Source organism: Glycine max, chromosome 18, assembly GCF_000004515.6.
Source record: "Glycine max cultivar Williams 82 chromosome 18, Glycine_max_v4.0, whole genome shotgun sequence".
NCBI lineage: Eukaryota > Viridiplantae > Streptophyta > Magnoliopsida > Fabales > Fabaceae > Glycine > Glycine max.
In genome coordinates this window covers 6316380-6323650 of record NC_038254.2, presented here as the reverse complement: position 1 = coordinate 6323650, position 7271 = coordinate 6316380, and the positions used below count along the sequence as shown (strand labels likewise).

Genomic DNA, 7271 nt, shown 5'->3' with positions numbered 1-7271 from the left:
GTGGTATTTTATTTCTTGTTGGTTCAAGTTTGATGCATCGAATCTCAAATTCATCTCTAGAAAAAAAGGTTGTATAGGCACCAAAAATCATTGAAGTGAAACAGCAGATGTCAATAGCCGTTTTAGAACTGGAATTCAACTCGATATCCCCAGAATTATTCCCCCCACCCCCATTAGAGCTAAAAGCAGAATCTGACAAGAGGCAAGCAAACTTTCAAAAGCAAAATTGTGTTTTGTAACACACAAGCAACATGATAATATGCATATTGGTTTGAACATAACCGAGCACAAGATTTGTTGAGGCATTGACTAAATAGAAAGCTTCCCAATTATTATTAAATCTGATCTGTCAGCAATATCACCCAATCTAACTTGTTATGATAGTTTCACCACCCATTTCAAACATCATAAACAATTCCACATTGGATAATTCTGAAAATTCAGATCAGCAATCAAATTTGTCAAACCAAACATCATCCTATAAGCATAAAATGTAGTGAGTTAAACAAACCATTTGGTCCTTATAGGTGACACTCACTTAAGAATCAGTCCTTGTATGCAAAAAGCTTAAGTTTTAGTCTCTATAAAGCTATAAGGGCATATAGGGACTAAAACTTAAGAAACATAGTAAAAGCAGGGCCAATGTGTACTAACAAGTAATAAGAGCGTATATGGACTATAACTTCAATTTTTTTCATACAGGAACTGATTCATAAATGAGTGTTGCGAATAAGGATCAAATGATTCGTTTAACCAATGTAATTCTAAGGTCTAAAGCTAACTGCTATCAATTTATACAGTTAATGGATGACTGCATAAATTCACTAGAGAGGAGGAGGAATGTGTCCTTTATAAGTTACCGCTAAAAAGTTAACAGGGAAATTATACATCTGACTATAATCAAATAGATGATGATGATACAGAAATTAGATATAGATAATGATGCATCTACCTGTACCATATTTTTTGCACATGCTGAAGCTCAACCCCTCCTTAGTTTCATTGTTGTAGTACTGCCTCCTACCAGTATAATGTATTGTTGAAATTGCTTCATCTGGCTGAGAACTCGAGTAATCTGAAAATCAAATTTTATATGTACATACTCATTTGTACTGCTTGATCTCCAGATTCCAATATTTTTATCATCCCTGTCTCCACCATCACTTTCAAGAAAAACTCAAAAATTGAGAGTCCCTTTGTCATTCATGTTCAATAAATAGCCAATCATGTGTAAAATTTCTTGAAAAGCCCTTGCCTCATCACCCATAACTGTTTCAGGCAAAGACTTCTGGACATCAATTTCAAAACCAAAGCCTTCATAAACACACAAGCACTTGGCAGTGGAAGCAGCTTCCCTCATCATCGAATGAAAGGTTTCATCTCTAACCGGAAGCCTCCCTTTTCGTTTTCTGCAATTTCCATTACATTATTAATCAAACTGGAGAGGAGAACACATGGCCAACTTTCAACATTATATCACCAATAATCTTCTGCTCAGACCACAAATTATCCTCTTGAAACAATGACAGCATCCCCAGAATACAATGCATAGCCCTCCACATTCCATGGCTCATGACATTCTCAAACGACTTCGTTGCTTGGCTGGCCATCGTTGCGTTCTTTTAAGCCTGTTGCAGTTCTCAGTTTCACTCTTCCATATTCTGTCTCATTAGCTGAGACTCTTCAAGAACAGACGCATGAGACAGGGCAACATCCACTTCAACTATCTCCATCTCACGGTAGGTCCAAACTCTAGTGCTTCAATTATGCCACAGAGCCACCACTACTCGCAGCTCCTAGAGCAGAATTACGCCTCAAAATCTTCACCCCCTTGGTCTTTCTTATCTCCAACACATTAGAGTCGTTCACCGGAATAGAATTCTGAAAATATAATCAAAATAAAAGTTAGCAGTCTCACATCTCTAATTTTGGTGACAAATTAAAGGGGTTCAATTTGATCCAGAAGGGGGATATGTGAGGCAATGGCTACCTGAGATGGCAAGAATGTCAACCGAGTGGATCCATCATCCTTCGGACGCACCGCTTCCTGTGCTTAGAGCAGCAGGAGTTATCCCAAGCCAATAATTGATATAGATTTGGCCAGAGAAAGACTCACTGAAGCTATATTCAAGATGTGGGAATCTGAAGCAGCTGACTCTGAACCAAGGGATGAAGTTGTTGTAGACAACTCTAACACTGTTGAAAATTTGGACACTCGAAAAGTTTTAAAGTAATTTAAACAATAATTTATGATTAAATATAGTGTAACATGGTCAATACATAAATATTTTTTATACTTAGAAACAAATATAATTGGAGATATCCAACAAATATAATTGTTTGTCGTTTAGAGAGGGAACTCGACTAGGAGGTATCCAACAAGAAGGAATTGGTATGCAAAACCAAAAATTATATTTGATATGCAAAACCAAAAATATGTGAAGAGCTAACAAGGTCGTCCGATTTAGGTGTTCGTAATCCAACAATGTATTGTATGCAAAACCAAAAATATGTGAAGACCACGATGGAAGAATCCACATTAGATCAAATTAAAAATTAAGCAAAATGCGTTGTAGGTAACGCTGAAGTGGCTTAAGCAAAATGGTAGCCCGCAGCTAATTTGCGCTTTTTATTATAGAATCATGGTGTTATATATATTATTAATGGTATAAATTTGTTCTATGAATTTAACTGCATTATTGTTCTCTTTAAGTTGATGATTGAAATCAAGTCAGTCAGATTGCATTATAGATTTCCAACCAATGCAATTTACAAAGAACCCTATAATTGAAAATGAGTGTTTTGTTTGTTTCATTCACATGCATTTCTCATTTTCTCTTCTCTTTCGTTTTTTCCTTTTCTAGGGGATGTGTGGATCAGGTGGCCTTGATTTGGTTTAGATCAAAGTCTTTGGTTGAGATCAAATAGGAAGAAAAGATGAAGAAATTTTCAAATTTTTGTGAGTTTTACACCTTTCTCTTCTCTCCCATCAAACAATCCGGTGACATCTTTAAAAGAAACTTAATAATTAGCAGAGTCAAAGCAAAAGAAAGAATATAATAGGAGTAAATATCATTAGATTCCGCTAATACATTCTTCCCGATTGGTCCACCTCACCTATTTTTTAAAACTTTAACTTGTTTAACTGTACTCCAGATTTAATAAATTTATATTTTTTTTAAGACCCAAATTTTTATTTTCAACCCTAACGCGTTGCCCCTTTTTCATATATGGAAAACTCCCACACAGGCACAGTCAAGCAACAAGCTTGCAGCGTAGGGTCCAAATTCATTTACCCATTATTTTACCCTTCTTGCCCTTACATTTCTTGCACCAACAACTTCGTCACTTTCATATTTGGAAGGGGTGCTACATGGAAGTTGAGGGCAGGAGAGGAAAAAAGATGGATATAATTATGTAGCGAGTGGACTGAAGGGATTGGTGTGGATTCTTCCATCGTGGTCTTCACATATTTTTGGTTTTGCATACAATACATTGTTGGATTACGAACACCTAAATCGGACGACCTTGTTAGCTCTTCACATATTTTTGGTTTTGCATATCAAATATAATTTTTGGTTTTGCATACCAATTCCTTCTTGTTGGATACCTCCTAGTCGAGTTCCCTCTCTAAACGACAAACAATTATATTTGTTGGATATCTCCAATTATATTTGTTTCTAAGTATAAAAAATATTTATGTATTGACCATGTTACACTATATTTAATCATAAATTATTGTTTAAATTACTTTAAAATTTTTATTTTAAAAGTTAATAAAATTATTTTGGTGGATTTGGGAATTTGGGATTTGTCAAAAAATAGCACATAAAGTCATGAATTTGGGATCGAGTCGACTTAATATATACCGTTAGATTAAGGACAGCTTAGACTTTTGACGCTATAAATAGTTGGGATCGAGTCTTTGATCGGCAGAGCTCCAATTCCTTTGATTTTCGATACCATAAAGCTTACCTTGTTTCTCAACTTCAGTATGAAAATCCAGAAAGCGTACCTTTTCCTTATAGGCTTGGAGTTAACTTGTATTGGAATTAAGTATGGAGTCTCCAACACCAATAATCCTTTTCAACAATCAAGGTTTCTTATGCTTTTCCTCACTGCTATATTTTCCCATGTCCTTGCATCTACCGCTGATATGACCAAACAAATTATCATCATAACGTTTCACATGTCAGGGATAACTGGATGTGAAACACTCCTGTGGATTCTCATTCATGACTTTATGTGCTATTTTATGGTCAACTTGCTTCTTTTACTTCTAGCCAAATTCTTCTTCTTCAACCAAGTCGCTCAGCTGGTCGTTTACTTCTTCAAATACATCAGTCAGCTGCTGCTCCAAGTTTCAGGTTATATTGATCAGATGCGAAATGTGGAGCAGCAACCGCAGGATCAGGTGTAGCATATGTAACACAGCCTGGTCTCATCAATATATTTATATATAGGTTTTTACTTGTGTTTCTGCCTTTTTGCTACATATTATGTAGTCTTATTTTTCTCCAAAAATATGTTCTGTTGCTGTGCTAGTTCCTTTTTAAAATTTATAATGATTAAGGGGTTAGACTAATCCTAAAATCGTGTGGTTATTGACAGCAAAATAAACCAGGCTGTTTTAGTTTTACTTTGATATTCTGTAAAAGTTGGATTAATTCGATATACACATTATCATTTTGTTGGACTTAACAGTAGCTAAACTGGACTGTTCGTAATCATGGACCAATTGGGATACGTAATTCATGATGGTAAACGTTCTAGTTCTATATAACGTGATTGTTGATTACAAAAGAATTCCTATCGTAAAAAAAAATGGCTTCCCCGTACTAGGATTCTTGATGATGTTACGGACTAATCTTGCTCGTGTTGGACCAAATTCAATTGTGCAGCGTTAGTTCCACTAAGAGAGATGCTTTAAGTGGAGACTTTTGGCAAAAGCATATTGAATAGGTCAACATTTACATAAGAATTCCTATAGTAGGAAAAACAAGAATCCCCATAAGAGCATTCTCGATGATGTTGATCGAAGTAGTTTCAACTGTCATCAGAAGCTTTCTATGTAGGATGCCAAAAGAACTGAACTAAAAACACCTTATGTTGCAGAAAACTATTAAAAAGAGCAAGGACTTGTATTTAGAAGTTTTCTGCCATGAATGAATTTTATTAACTTCAGCTTTTCCTGGACAGGCACAGAACTCAGTCTTAAACTTCAAAGTCACAACTGCGAAATAAGTCTGCCCTAAATATCTCAGCATATAATTGAGATTTATCCTTGAACATCCAAGTTTAGTCCTAAGAGATTCACTTGTGTTCTTGGTTAGAGTGTCGGTCATGGTCATAATGTATGCCAACTGGTTTCCAGAATTAACTCAACTAACTTATTCCTCTCCCTCTTGGGTTGGATAAAATATAAATAATATATATGTTTAAACATTTTTAGAGATGGTACTAGCTTGTTATGGTGTTGTTCCTACTGAGATATTTTATGTTTCAGCAGATGATTGAGTTGGGCAACTACTTTTTTTTTTTTGTTTCTGTTTATCATATTTACTATCATCACTTTGCCTCAGCATGAATCAAATAAGATGCATCTGTTTTGATCAACTGTGGTTGTAAGGTTTCTGGCTAATGTTGGATAAAATTCAATTGTGAAGTCGATTTCTGCTCTAAGAAATTCTTTAGGTTGATAGTATTGGGGAAAATCATATTGTGTACTGTAGGCCAATATGATAGATTTCTCCAACAGGATTCTTTTGGTTTGTGCTTCATAATGTTGTTGATGGACTACAGAAGGTGCAACTAAATAGTAGAAGCCTACAATTGGTTTGGCTCTGGTGTTAGGGTAATTATAAATCGAAAAATAAATAATCCTGGTAAAATAGATTGATGCTAAAAAGAGAACAGAGCATATGTTTCTGCAAACTTGTCAATCATACATTTCTGTCACTGCTGAATATCATTTACTTAAGTTATAATGGGCACACAGACGAACTTCTGCATAAACATTAACAAACCCCAAACTCAGTCCTAAACTTAAGGATCTAACATCTTTTGCTTCTGGAATGTCTGTCACAAAATTTCCCACAATATATGAATACAACTCTTCTCGAGGTTTATCCTTAAAAATGCAAGTTTTTTCTAAAGATATTCAAGTGTATTTTTGGTTACAACCTTGGTCATTATATGTGCTAACTGGTTCTCAGAGTTTCTATGAGCTAGACTAAGCCAGCCTTTTCTCTTTCTTAGATTAATGAAACTTAACTTTTATGTGCCTAGTCCTATCATGCTTGACTTGAGTGTTAGGGATGGCAATGGTTGACTTATGATGATCCCACGATAAAATAGCTTCATTTCAATTTTGTCTCAATTTTATTTTATTTTTCCTATCCAAATAGCTTGATTTGTTGCTAAGATATTTTCTATTTCAGCAGAGAATCAAGTTGAGCGTCACTATTTGTTTTTGTCTATCATATTTATTATCAAGTATCAACGAAGTGTTTCTTCATGGATCAAATGTCATGCATCTTGTATGACTTATCATTAAAAATGTGGAGATTATAGTTTTTCAAGCATTTGACTCACTCATTAAGTTTGACTAATTCCAGGTACTAGAAGAGTATCAATGTTTAGCTTTGCACCTGTTGAAGTCTCAACTACAATTTGTTCCTTTCCTTTGACATCAAGTATTCTCCATTACCCTTGGTCTCATGAAATTGTTTGCATGAGAAGCAATGATATTGGTGCTGCCTTTGTTTATTAGCCATGCATCCATGCTGCTCTTTATCATGCTCTTGATGTTCTTCAACTTATCTATATGTCCTTGCTGATTTTTGTTTTGTTTCGCAGACCTTCTCTACATCCTTGGGGATTGCAGGCAATGACATTTATTATATCAGTAAGGACAACGAGGCAACTTTCCATTTCTCCTAACATCATTGTGCCTTTCACAATATTTTTTTCTTTATTTCTGTTTTGTCCAAGTTTCTTCCTTCAGTTGCAGGCAATCATATTGCTGTTGCATTAGTTGTAGCTTAGACTTCATATTTAAGCTATTAATGAATGTAGTTCTGAAATTTTCTTAGATCAGCTAAACTATTATAACAAACATTTATTCAATTAACTTTTTGTGAAGATGTTTCTTGTCTGATTCTGTATTTTCATTTCTTTCTCCCTTGGAAATGAAAGAATATACATACCATCTTTGCTTGAACTCTGCTCCATGTCAATCTGATCTTGCCATGGTCACTTCAGATTAGTAG

General features: G+C 35.0%; 1 pseudogene; it reads right to left on the bottom strand.

Moving 5' to 3' along the window:
- Nucleotides 1-409: 409 nt before the first annotated feature.
- On the bottom strand, nucleotides 410-2540 carry LOC102670336 (protein EIN4-like; annotated as a pseudogene).
- Between the last annotated feature and the right edge of the window lie 4731 nt (nucleotides 2541-7271).